The sequence below is a fragment of the Zootoca vivipara genome, chromosome 3, assembly GCF_965207765.1.
Source record: "Zootoca vivipara chromosome 3, rZooViv2.hap1.1, whole genome shotgun sequence".
NCBI classification, from domain to species: domain Eukaryota; kingdom Metazoa; phylum Chordata; class Lepidosauria; order Squamata; family Lacertidae; genus Zootoca; species Zootoca vivipara.
Window position 1 is genome coordinate 7,189,725 of NC_142586.1, and position 14,913 is coordinate 7,204,637.

At 38.4% G+C, this 14,913-nt stretch overlaps 1 protein-coding gene across 5 annotated transcripts in view; it reads right to left on the reverse strand.

Annotated features, from left to right (window-relative positions):
* MEIS1 (Meis homeobox 1) overlaps positions 1-14,913 on the reverse strand; it is a 157,686-nt gene that overhangs the window by 122,488 nt on the left and 20,285 nt on the right. The window lies entirely within an intron of this gene.

Consider the following 14,913-nt stretch of genomic DNA (forward strand, 5'->3'; position numbering starts at 1 on the left):
ATAAGGTCATTCAAAAATTATGTACGGCAGAAACTTGAAATGTCATGAACTTCTTTCCTTCTTGTGTAAAAGTCTCTCTCCATAAAACTGCAGTCACATAATGTTTATTATCGACACAACCAATTTTCAGCAATATAGAAGCACCAAGCAAACAAAACCCAGTGTGGAATGAAAGTAAGTGAGACTAAAATGAATGACAGCTCTCCAAATGAGATCCGCCTCAGAGGCCCATCTGCAACTAAGTAAGAGTGTGACTGTTGCCACACAGAAAGAACAATTCAAAGATACAAGGCAAGGCAAGGTCAGATGGACAACCATCTGAGTTGTGGCGGGTGGGGGTGTTTTTCAAGGGATCCCTTGCTTCAACATGACACCTTCATGTCAGGAGCCCTAACTGTTACAGAAAAAAAGTAAGGGCTTATTTCTGCAACAGTTTTACTACAATGCAGTCTGGTACATCCACTTTCTCCTCACTTCACCCTTTCATTAAGAAATGTGGCACCCATACTGTCCTAATGCTGTAGCAGTTTGGCAAGAAAATGCATGTTGTTAATGTCAAAGGATAGCACCAACTTCTTGCCAGCTCCCATTCAGGCTGACAGCTAAATGTGTGAAAGGGCTTGGATAAGGAGAAGTTGCCCCCCTCCCCTTCCTTTGTTGGGGGAGCAGTAAATCACTGAAGGAACAAAACTCCCATTCTTTTGTTAGACTTATAGGAATACTGATATATGACACAGATGTGTTGCACTCATTTGAATTTTCATAGGAATCCCACACCGAGTAAACAACTGTTTTAATCCTATCCTCCTTCCCAACAGAACACAGTGGAAAGAGAATACAATATGTAAGTGACAGCAGTGTAGGTAGAAATTCCACACTCTTTAGCACTAGTGGACTAAAAACTGGCTGTTTCCTGCTGCTGCAGGCAAACTACCCAGCCAGCCACTGGCTGAGCTGCAGAGATTTCATGGAATGTTCAAACAAAGCAGGAAGGGGGGAAAGGACATTCATGGACTATCAATGTACCTGCCCTGAAAGGGGAACGCTCAGCATGCCTGGATGAAAACATCCCACAGGAGTAGGAAGGTCTGAGCATTACTAGCAAGAAAGAAGGGATGTTAGGAAAGAAGCAAGGCTTTAAAGTTGAATAGATCCTGGAGTTAAGGAAGGTGATGGGGGGGGAGAGTCAGTTGGCAAGGCAATTAAGAAAATAGTGGTCTGGGATGTAGAAGTCAGATAGAAGATGGCATATGTATGAGGAACGTGGGTGGAAAAGCATGGGAGCTATACCCACAGAAAGAGCAGTGGGCTAGAGAACAAGTTGGGGGGTTGAATTTAACCAATTACACTGAAATAACCAGCCAAATCTTTGTCTAACTAGCATCAGGCGTATCTGATCTTTCGTGGTTGCCTATTATTCCCAGACATACTTCTCTTACCATTACTGTAATTTTAATCTCCCTCAGTAAGTCTAGATAGGATCACCACGTTTTGCTATGTTGTTGTATACATCATCTATTCCTTTCCCCGGATCTCCATTTGCAGCCATGTCGTTGTACTTTTATTACAGTACTTGGTCCACCAACTATTCACTCTATTTGAAATTTTGGTACCCTGGATATTTTAAGGTTATTGGCATCTTTATTTATACCAGCTCTAACAATATCCTTTATAAGGTGTGGCAACCAGGGGTCCAAGTGTGCTCACTTCATATATTAGCATAAAGTCTTTATGATAGTGCAGTTTTATCTTAAATACCTCCTTTTATGACCCCTATCATTGCATTCGCCTTTTTCAGTTGCCACACACTGGGTTGACATCCCCCCACCACCATAAGCTCAATATCTCTTTCCTGGCCTGTCACTGCCAGTTCAGATCCCATTAACCCAGGCATCCCCAAACTGTGGCCCTCCAGATGTTTTGGCCTACAACTCCCATGATCCCTAGCTAAGAGGACCAGTGGTCAGGGATGGTGGGAATTGCAGTCTAAAACATCTGGAGGGCCGAAGTTTGGGGATGCCTGCATTAACCTATATGTGAAGCTTGGGGTGGGTGGGTGTTTCATCCCAATCTTTATAACCTTACATTTGCTTACACCGTTTTACATGTCAATGTTCATTTACACACTTTGGACAGTTCCTTCTGAAGCACCTGACAACCCCTTTTTGTTTTTACCACTCTAAACAATTTGGTCTCATCAGCATATGTGGCCATCTTACCATCCAGCATTAAACCCCAAATCATTTATGAACAAGTTGAAGACCACTGATCTCATTACAGGTTCTTGGGGCTGCACTTTTCAGTGCAAGTGCTCCAGTATTTCCTTAGTTTATCCTTTGTACAATTCATGGTGACTCTCCTCTGCTCATCTTTCCCCTTCTCTATTGTGCCTTGTCTTTTTTAGAATTTCAGTATCTACTTGTATCTTTACAAAGCACTTAGGAGGTTGTAAACACTCGACAAATAATGAATGTGATGGTGCTCCCTTGCAATGGAGCTCTCCAGGAGAAACAGAGGCTGAGAAGCTATTTTGTCATTTTGTCCCACATTCTCCAGGTGGATAGCTGCACACATAGGTTTCATGCACACATTCTGCATTACTGTACCATTGTATTTACAGTACAACATTAACTGGCACTGGCATTTTATATAATGACATTTTACATTGTATTTACCTTTGTAGCTACTTAAACCTTTGTAACAGTCACAGGTGGCAGTCAACGTTTTAAGCAACTAGGTATTTTTATGAGCCCTGAGGCAAAGCACACCAACGAGCCTCAGAGGCAAGAGGGGTGAGAAGCAAAGGGGAATTCACGAGGAGGGAAATTAGCAGTACGTATTGGCTTATCCCCTTTGTTTCCCTAACTCATCTTTCATTTGCCAACCTCTTGTTCACTGTGTGGGAGAGTCAAAGATCACCTGGCTTCCACATGTGGAAGAGATGGATAGTAAATATAATTTTTAATGTGCATTTACTTTGTGTGAATGTATAGAAATCCTCAGAGCTTAACTAACTCCACAAGAGGAAATCATTTTTCTATTAAAACTGCATTTGTGGCTTTAACACCTTGCCGTAGGAAACACTACTAGAACTTCTGGCTGGCTTTCTCTTCTATACAGTATATGCATCAAAAATAATATGCCAATACTGATTGAACATTTAGGCTGTGACATATACAGTATATGAATTTGTTAAGTGGCACAGGAAAACGGCCATACAAGAGCATGAATCCAAAGAATGACACAGCCATGCTGAATTCACAACTTTCAACCTGTATTTCTTCAACCTAGGTCCCCAGTGTCAGAAAGCAAGTTACTTCTGAAACTGTGGAGACTTTCAAAAGCAATTTGCAGTCTGGTGGGGGGGGGGTGTCTGCTGTTCAAAGGGGGGGGTCAGTAACTCCACTAAGGGCATCCAAGATATTGGAGACACCTAAGTACTGTAGCTCTTAGGATGCTAGCCCAAAATTTTAACAGGGAGGCGTATACACATCTCCAAACAGAATGCCCTCTTGAAGACAAAGAAACAGTACCTTCATGTAAAACATCAGCTTCTGTTAATATATACACGGTAGCTTTCTATTGCACATATAGATTTATATACATAATACCCAAATTTATCCTGCAAGTGTAGGATATGTTGGGCCATTCTCATGAGCATCTAAACAGCCTCTCCAAAAAGTGGCTGAGATCTTCTTTTGGGGGTGGGGGGGGTGGGGGTCAGGACATCTTAACCTCCCATAATCCATTGCTTAGCCTCTAGTCTAGGCCCTACACACAGAATCATATGTCACAGTAAATGAACAAAAGTCTGCAATAATAATACGAAATGTTTCACCAAGGAATTGACGAATGTGTGAATACTCTGAAATTTCCATTAAAGGTTTAATCCTTACATGCCAATTAAAACATGTAAGAGGTAATTGGTATACCAGAGGATATTGCACCTATTACTGTAACACAGAAATCAGCCCTCTGTCCTTTTGTACACAATAATAATCAGCTACAAAGCAGAAAACCAATCTCCAAGTTTAATTACAGAATGAAGTACTAGTTTTAAATTCATTAGTATAGCAGACTGTACATGAAACAGAAATTGTGTGCCTATGTTATGCTGAAATATCCAACATAGATCATTATTTTATATCAAATTTGTATGAAGGACAGCAGCTTAATATTCATAACATGCAAGAAGGATGACTACTGAAATTATTCAGTAGTCAAAAGTAAGACTGTTTTATACTTTAAAAGTGAAGTTACTTTTTTCAGTAAAGGTTTCTGGATCAGAATTCCAGGCTGCAATTCTAACAATGCTTTTGGGAACATAAATTAGACTGAAGTCAATGCAGTCCAACTACCCCATAAACAGAACCCCTAACAAATTAAGCATTAAAAAATTCCTTCAGTAGCACCTTAAAGACCAACTAAGTTTTTATTTTGGTACGAGCTTTCGTGTGCATGCACACTTCGTCAGATACACTGAAACAGAATTCACCAAACCCTTATGTATATTCAGAGGGTTTCAGAGGGTTCGACTCAGACCAACACAGCTACCTACCTGTAACTAAAATTAAGCATACTTAGGCTTTATTTAAAGAAGTTCATGTGTGGTTAAAGCTCAGTTATTTCAGTGTGACATAAGCATATTTCCCCCCATATTTGCCAATGTTATACCCATGGAATCCCTTTCACATGTGTGCAGCTTACGTATGTGCATGCAAGGCCACAAATTCCATGTTGTGCATACAGGGCCAGCTAGCTAAGACTTAAGCACAACTGGCAGGATTTTAAACAAATAATTTTATTATTTGTACAAAATTATTGTTTTATACAAATAATGAAATTATTATCATTCTGAAAATTGTGTCCATGTTATTTTATTCCTGCCTCTCCACTTTGTCCCATTTTTACATATATGTTAAAAGCAAGCACATTGTTATATAGGATTATTATTATATATAGGATGAATAGAAAATAATTTTGCTTTACTGTTTCCGAACTTCTAGTACTAACTGAATTTCTGGCTGACAATTACAAAAAAAAAAAATTTAAATGTCCTAGCCCCTCCTCTTATGTAAACCTTTCCCTGATAACAAGCCAGTTTAGAAATCCAAAATACACAGCCATTGTGAGCACCATCGACTATGTGCTCTGCTACACCACTGGTTGAGTAGTTTGTAGAGCCAAAGAAAGGAGAAAGAGTCACACCATTAGGCTGGAAAAGGGCCCAGGCCTGCTTCAGGCTGCTGCTTTATGGCAGGCATGTTCTGCAACATGGTCTCAACATGGGTTTATTCTCTTTTAGTTTGTTCTGCAATAAGGTAAAGGTAAAGGGACCCCTGACCATTAGGTCCAGTCGTGACCGACTCTGGGGTTGCGCGCTCATCTCGCATTATTGGCCGAGGGAGCCGGCGTATAGCTTCCAGGTCATGTGGCCAGCATGACAAAGCCGCTTCTGGCAAACCAGAGCAGCACATGGAAACGCCGTTTACCTTCCCGCTGTAGTGGTTCCTATTTATCTACTTGCATTTTTGACGTGTTTTCGAACTGCTAGGTTGGCAGGAGCTGGGAACGAGCAACGGGAGCTCACCCCGTCACAGGGATTCGAACCGCCGACCTTCTGATCAGCAAGCCCTAGGCTCAGTGGTTTAACCACAGCGCCACCTGGGTCCCTTTGTTCTGCAATACTTCCCCAATATTATACCATAACAAAAGCGGGACAAAAAATAAACCAGAACATTTGTGGTGTAAAAGGTCACAGGATTTCAGCAGGTTACGGGATGGGTGCACTGACTGGAAATGAAGCAGTGTTTTTATAAGTACAAACAGTGTTGAAAGTGTGGTAATGTGTGACATCCCCCCCCCAAAAAAATAGCATCATGAGCACAAATCATCATTATTTAGGACCTCTGGAGAGGACCCCTAATTCAAGTGCTGTCTGATCACATATGCAGCAAAGTTGGTAGAAGAATGTAATCCCTCTTAAAAGCCTAACACTTAGTCTATATATCATCACAGCCCCAAACAGGTGTTCTTTATTTCAAGCGTCAAAGCTCAAGAGTGTGCCTTATTCATGAAAAGTGAGGGGGGATGAAAAGACCTGGCAGATCTACAGGGACAGCTCTCATCCAAGAAGAGATACTGACCTTGCTTTTTGTACAATTAAAGTTGCCATCATTAGTAGCTTCAGGTGCAAAATAACACACTGCTGTCCTATGAAACAGACCTCCGGCCTGACTTGGTTGGGGGGGGGGAATTAACGTACTGTCATGGTATCATTAATACAGAAAAAGAGTCAAATACTGTTATCTTAATATGATATTCAATTAAGTTTTACTCAGAGTAGACCCACTGAAATTAATGAACATGACTAAGTTAGAGAATTTAGTTGAATGTCACCCTTATTCTTTCCCCCCTATTTCTTCCTTTTTAAGCACACACACACAATTTCAGGAGACTTAAATGGGAAAGAGCAGCAGGAGTCGTTTTACCAAAAAAATAAGAGCAAACCAACAGAAGAAACACGTTACCAGTATTAAGATTATGAAACCTATCCTAAAAGCTTTATGCCTCTCTGTGCATCATCTCTCTCTCTCCCTCTCTCTGTCTCTCTCGCACAATAAGAGTACAGCAAATGATTAATTAATAAGTTGAACAACAAATTTTAAATTATAAAATCTGCTAAGGCATCTTAGTTTTGTTCTAGATTTGGGTCCCTAGAGTATGTGCACCATTAACATCTGACCTAAAAATTTACAGCCCTTCCCATAAAGCTGCTGGTGACCATCACCAAAAATCAACCATAATACTGGTCTATACTGAAGAGGAATTGCAGCGACTTAACACCATTACTGCTTAGACTGTTTTCAGCCAGTGGTAAGCCACACTGATGCAAATCACAGCTTAGCTTGTCTCTGAACTACAGGTAGGTGTTTGCACTGATCCAAATAAAGCATTATGCTCCTCACTTCTGGATAGAATCCCTAGAGCAGGAAAAGCTCCCAGAGGAACAGAGTCATTAACATCTTGCCACCTCAGACTAGCACACAGTAGGAAGCCACCAATTGCACTGGAAAGTTACAATTTTTCCATTTCCTTTACACAGTCAGCATAAGACTTCCTTTGTAATAAAACAAAAAATAAAACCCCACAAATCTCCAAAACACACACACACCTTTGAATGCCCTCACCCACTTTCTTTTTTTCTTTTTTCTTTTACATCTGGTCAGTGATTTCCAAGTATAAATGGAATGCGGAAGGCCTTGTCCAAGAGCATGTGTGATTCGCCTTTCTCTTTTTCTTGAAAGAAATAAAATCAAATGCCAAAGAAAAAAGCCAGCCTTCATTCCCAATCTGCAGCTGTGGTGTTTTAACACCCCACAACCACTTCAGTTCCATTGCTGGTCAGTAATACACTCACACTCTGTGTGTTCCATAGCACCTACATAAATCAGTAATTTTTTCTTCCACTGGGTTCACAAGCAATGAACAAAGTCCTCCATGTGAAGGAACAAGGCACTGGACACGAATGTAGCATGCCTGTGTGTTCTTTATGGGCAATTGTGCAAACTGTTTTACTGCTCACCTCTGGGAATAAGAGCATCCTCTTCATACTAGATCTACAACTACTGCACAAAAATGTGTGCATATAAAAGATTGGTAGTATAATTATCCTTAATCACTGCCACACCTGGCAACAATCACCAGTCAATGGTCCACATTGGCAGCTGTCCATCAAAAGCACTATGTTGTAAAGACTGGGATGCACTGTCACTATTATAAACACCAATTTCATTTCAAAACTGGACTTATTGTAATAGCACGAGGGTGTCGTCACTGATCACCAGCTCAGCTTTAGCTGTGCACCGTTTCAATGCAGCGTCACAGAATAGATGTTCCACAAAGGGTTGTCAAAATTGCGCTGACCCTTTAACAGAATAATCACACAAATTTAGCAAATAAAGCTTCTCCCATCAGGTAGACAGGAATGGTGAAAGTACCAACAAATGTATATACAGTATGTTAAAAGCACAAAGGGGTCAAAAAAAAGGGAGCAATGCACACTGGGATTTTTCAAGGACATTTACTCTAGCACTTCCCTAGGCCTCAATTTATGATGCTTATAGGATCAGATGCAGACTTCAAATGTACACTAAGGGACTGCAGTCCTTATATCCTGCACTCTCACCACCAGCTCAGCACTATTTTACATAGCTTGTGAAAGACCAAGAAGTACGCCCTATACACCAAAACAGAGTATTGGCAAATATAGAAAGCAAATGTATAAATAATTCATTAACACCACTCTCCCTTCATTACATGCCAAGCTCAAAAAGGGAAAGACCAATGGTTTCTGCTAGATACAAGTGCCTTCCTCTTTCAAGCCATAAGAGATATTTCTACCTGACTTGTATCTTGACCTGACAGAAGCTTAAATACCCCTGAAAACAATTCTCACTGATCGAAATGGAACTTATTTGGAGGGTTGTCTCCTGTCACAATCACAAAACACTGGACTGCTACAGTATTCTCTGTATGTAGCTGCCCCTGACTGATTACTGCAAGAAGAATATACCTGGGGCCTGCCTTTTAACAGGGTAAGCCACCAAAAACAGGATGGGCCACACTGCAATGGACTCACTGGTTTCAGTGAATGTTCTTGGCACAATCCAAGGTGCTGATTTTAACCTACAAAGCACAAAATGGCTTGAGTCCAATATGCATTTATAAAGACTCTCCTTCCCAGTGATACACCACAACCTCCAAAATGAGAAAACATATTATCTTCTGTACAACAAGCTTGAATGAAAAGTGAATGTAGAAATATAGGCTCATTGGCTTATTTCCCTACTTTGGAAAGCCTAGCCATCATGTAGAACCAATGTAAATTGTTTCTATTTAGACAAGCATCTTTCAATGGCAGATGTGTATGTTTTATTTCAGAGTTTTCAATGGTTACTAAAAGTTGTGGGTTTTTCCAATTTCAGATTTTTCTGACAAATTAAAGAGAACAAGGCAAACTTTCAAATCTAAGAATCTAAGTCAACTGACAATGCACTAGGGGCCACATTCAGTGGAATATATTAATAATAATAATAATAATAATATTTCTTTATTTGTTGTATTTATACACCATCCATTCTGCTAAAGCACTCAAGGTTGTTAGAGTTTAAAAGTACTTAACATTGTCAACTGGATCATCTCCAGCTACAAGCTTCCTGACACTCTCAAAGAACTCACAACAGGTGATATAACAACAAACAACTGTAGACAATGAACATATATCTTAGAAATATATAATTCTATAACCTAGTTGGAGCAGGAACCGACAAGCCACTCCAGTATATCTGCCAAGAAAACTCCATGGACAAAGACAACTGGCATATAAAAGAGTGCCTGGCGTGCTCTGGTCCATGGGGTCATGAAGAGTCGGACACGACTAAACGACTAAACAACAACAAAATAACCTAGTTACTGGCAATTGTTATGTCTAGTGTTAAATACCATGTGAGTTTTGAAAGCACTGAGTTAGCAAAACAGTTTTCACAAAGTACTTAATACCATGGTTTTTAATATTTGTACTTTGTGCCTCCCTTTAACTCAAGTGAAGGATTGCTACGATATTAGTGGAATGCCTCTTTGGGGCACAAATCCAAGGACCTACATCCTGGAAAATTTTCACTACAGTAAACTTTTTACAAAATTTCTTTTCCAGAACAATTTTATCACATATGTCTTCTGGAGACACTGTTGAATGCAAAACCTATTCATAAAACAAAGCATACACTGGTCATTTTTTCTTGGTATAGTAGGGTTTAGCAATTTCCACCCGGACACTGTTTCCAATGGCCGAATCTGGCTATGTCCAGGATATTCCGGACGTATGGAAACCTACGGTATAGTGACACACACACCCTGCAAAAAGACGCTGAAAAACAGGATAATATAGTATAGCATTCTATATTACCTTTTAAATCAATGCACTATTAAATTACTTAAAATGCAACATAGCACAACTGGCTGTCCACTCACTCAACAAGACTTCCCCCCTCCTCCCCCTTCAGCCTCCCAAATCCTAATCTGCTCCAGAAGGCTTCCCAAAATTCCAGAGCAGATTTTGAGGGCTTGTGTGTGGTTGCAGGGTGGCAGGGGACGGGAAAGCCGCATTATGCAAGTGTATGTCTGTTCTGGCAGACAGATGCAAGTAAATATCACCAAACAACCAAAACATACCCAATATATCTTGCTAATATCAAGTGCAATAGTCTAAAAACTGCTAATTTGTAGCATTCGTAAAATTGATCCACAGAATCAATTTTACATAAACATAAATATTACAGACACATAAATATTTATGCTCAAAACCATACTAAAATATAGGTTGAAATGGTAACCCATACTATCAACTCTAAAATCCAAACTTAACACTTTCTGAAAAGTCTTTTAACATTTGGCTGAGCTAAGATACTCAGCTGCAGGTTAACATGAAATGAAGCATTGAGAAGCCTACTTTATGCTGTCAAACACATCCAGAAAAGTAAACTTATAGTGACTAAAGTGTATACTGATCTCTCAAATAGGGCTGCATAGGCAACAATCCCTAAATCACTTTACTCAGAGTTTTTCTTGAGTAAGGCTGGAATCCTAAATAAACATAATAGGAAATAATTCCACTGCAGTTAATTAGACTTGCTTCCAAGTACATGTCACCAGGACTAGGATGAGCTGACCCATAACCCAGTTACACCCAAAGTAATTTGACATAAGCCAATTGAGGACTTCAAGTTCCATTCAAATAAGCCAGACTTGCTTCCAAGTAATGAGTTTGGAATTAATATGTTAGGTTGCAAAGGTTACAAATTTGAAAATGGAATAGGTGAAGCAAAAAAAAGAGGCTGCATATTTTACTGATTTACTGTCTTTAATGGGACTTACTCAAGAGTAAGTCTGTTTCGAATTGGAGGCTTATTTAGGATAATATGTAAAGCATGTAGATGAATAGCATTCTGGATCTTGACTTCATAAACATATCTCTCCAAAACCAAAATAAATAAAATAACCCCCAAACAACCAACAAACAAGACTTGACATGTTGAGTCTGAAGAAGCTGATACAGATCTAACATGTCAAGAATTCACACACGACACACTAACAGATGCCAGACCCTAACTAGACATGATAGATCATAATGAGATTTTCCAGTGATCTCAACTAAATTAAGAAAAGAAGCCTGAATGCACTGCAAGAGCTTTAGTTTCACCTAAATTTTCTGCATTTATCTGCTTCCCTCTATAGAAAGGCACACTTTTCAAGCCTATGTATCAGAGTTCTAAATTAAGTAGCTGGTTTAGGAGAGGCACAAGAAGTTAAACAGGCTGGCATACCTTGGGAAACAAAAGGCATGCTCTTACAGCCCTGAGTTACTTTCTTAGTTAAAATATTGTTTCATATGGAGCTTATTGAAAATAATTTAATTATTCTCAGTTATCACAATGAACTTCAGAGTACTGCGTTATCTAATGCACAGAAAGAGAGTATTAGAGGAAAGGAAGTGGGCAGGGGCAATTTTAAAAAAAAACATGTCCAGTTTAACATACAGTACTTGAGATAATGATAAAAAGAGAAACTTCCTTGGTATTACTACAAAGCACAGAATTGTCTGGCTTTCTATCATTTTGTACATATATAAGTAATGAGAAAAAGTGAAAAAAGGCAGGAATTAACTTTATTCAGGCTGAGTACAGAATGGCTATAGCTATCTAGAAGAAAATATATTCAAATGAATAAATACAATCCTTTAAACTGTTACTGTGCTAATCAACAAAAATCCATATAGTGTTTTTACAGATTTATTTTAATTTATTTTCTTTTTAAAGCAAGTATCATTCCATATCACTTTTTTAAAAAGAGAGTTTGAGTCTAGAACCCTAGAACCGGACACTCAAAACACACCAGTCTGCCCACTTTTGGGGTGGAGGTGTTTTAACTTTTTAATATTGTCTTTTAATGTTGTAACCCACCCTGGGAACTTAGGGGGAGGGCAGGTAATAAATAAATAAATAAATAAATAAATAAGGCAGTTAAGAACACATAATCAAAGCGTTAAACACCCAGCTATAAAAAAATTAAGCTAACTCAGTGCTTTCAAAACTCACACTCACATGAAATTTCATTTTAACTGCTTTTACTAGTTATTTCAGTAAAACATATGAGCATATGCATTCACACAAAAAGGGCATCTATGAAGTGATATTTGGCTGAACTTTGCATGCATGCATGCGCATGCACACACACACACAAACATACACAGGGTGCATGCTTGCTATTCCTAAACGCGTTCATTGGGGGGGGGGGAACACTCACAAAATATGCTTTCATGAATATCTGACTCACATACTTCAGTCACTGAAAAGTAGAGCCTGCAAGTGTGATGTTTTACTCAGAGTAGACTTGTTGAAATTAATGAACATTAAGGCCATTAATTTCAACAGGTCTACTCTAAGTAAAGGTTAGTATACCACTCACTGAGACTTCCTTCAAACAAGAACCTACATTTTGCATTGCAGCTTGATTGTAAAAGCTCCAAATTTCCTAAGTAGTAATGTGTTTGGTTTAGACTTGAAATGTTTTCTCCTTCACAACTAAGAAAGTCAAATAATTATTTCCACAGCACTTAAGAAGAGCAAAATATTGTTATATTCTAACAAATGGGGAAAGACCACTCAAAATTAGCAGGCATAAAAACACTACTGCACACACAATTTTTCCAGACCCTTCCAATCATGCATACTCACATAGTTGCACATAAATTTGCTTTCACGCTTAGTTTTGCTGTCATAGTCCCATTATAACTACTCATTAGGATTTACTACAGACATCACAAAGTCTTACTTTCAGAAGATTTCTCAGTGTTGTGCTATCATGATCTAAAATGTGAATTGAATTGTCTCAGACACTGGAATATGCCAACAAATGTTTCGTATGACAACACCACTTACATACAGCAAATAATCACAACACTGAGAACAACAATTCTCCCCAAAAGTCAAAGCAACAAAAGTTAATAAAATAAAACAGATTAAAAAATGAATTTCACAACAAATTCATATTTGCTATATTTTTTCTGTACAATCCTAGAATGCTTTTATCTGTTTTGCATTTATAATGACTCGTATATTATCACAAACATACAAATAAAAATGTTGTTTATTGTTAAATAATTTGTTTTCAAGTGGCAACTTCAGACTTTAAATAAAATCTAATGCGGTAACCCTAACATGGGGATTAAAATTAAATCCAAAATGTTTGTACAATTGCAACTTTACCAAAAGGTCCAAGCTTGTGAAAAAGTTATGTGTTAAACACAACTGATGATTATACCTCAACTCATCTACATTTTTCTGGAACAGCAGCTTTTAATATATGACTGTCATTTAATTCTTTGAAGCTACAATTCCATAGTCACTTAACCTAAGAGCAAGTACTATGAGACTCAATGAGGCTTACTCCCAAGAAAAATTGCATTAGATTGCACTGTTAAGACTAAAACCCAAAATACTTGGGAATAAGCCCCATTGACTGCAGCAAAACTTAATTCCTAATAAACGTGCACAAAAGTACACCAGGCATATTACCTGTGTAACTTGTACACCATAACTCATAAGCAATGCATTCAAATCTCCGCTAAGCTTTTTGTTTTAAAATTCTGCAACACAATGAATTCTGCAAGTTTACCTAGAAGCCCCACTGGTTTCGAACCCAATCCTCTATCATGTTAAGATGAAATACTTGGGCTGACACCCCAGCCTCACAAGTGCTTACCTATACATTTCTATCAATCAACAGACCTACATTCAACCAATTATGCTTAGTGACGCAGGCTAAACAGTAAACATTAATATCCAAATTAAACTGTACTATGGAGACATATGTCCAAAAATTTCAGTGAGAAAAAAAATTGACACAAAATGAGCAAGATGAAAGACTTTGTTTTTTGTTTTTCAGTAACCTACTACCTGAAAGAAAGCTAGGTATTATTCATCCATAATGTAAACATACTGTAAAGTGTGTGTGTGTTCCAAGCCCCTACCCTGCTTTTTAAGTGAACTATGTCAGCCTAAATGCAAGGGCTGCTTTTATCACAAATACATCAACATCCCACAGCCCATCTAGGGCCAGCTAACATATCAAGGTTGCAAACATTTAAGACTGTAACAAAAATGACTGAGACTCTAGTCTAGTACTGTATCAGTTTCCTATCCCTTCAACAATTTCCCTGACAGTGGAATCAAATAATGTTGAATTATAGACCTCCTCACAAGAAGTCTTATTTCATGTTCATTTTTTTTATCGTTTCTTTGCTAGCCCCTATAGGAATCTGGCTGTTTGCCAGTTTGCATTTATATTTCTGTATACATAATTGGCATGCATGTGAAGATTAAATGATAATTCTGTCAAACATTACTATTTTATATTTGTTCAAGTTTATTTTATATAAGAAAAATACTGTTGCCCCAATAAATGGCATGCATGCTAACATACTTTATTTGGATTTGTGCTAGTAATTTTTTTATATATTGCACTTTCTTTAAAAGGCGAGTCTATAAAAGCTACCTGCATACACATTATGGAAAGGCAAGCGTCATAATCTTTTACAGTTCACCCAGTGCCACCTGAGAGCAAGACGAAGTAACTTAACAGCAAAAAGTCCCATGGCAGTGGTTGACATGTTTGGATTACTTCCAAAACTGATACTCCTCAGTGATTTAGAGACATGCTTTGTTATTTTTTAGTATGGAGTTGTATAGTATTGCATACATTTCCCTACCAACAACAAGCCAACAGCTCTACCTTAAAGCCTACACAATTCCAATACCAATTTTTTTTTAAAGGCATTTCAGTCTGCAGTACAAA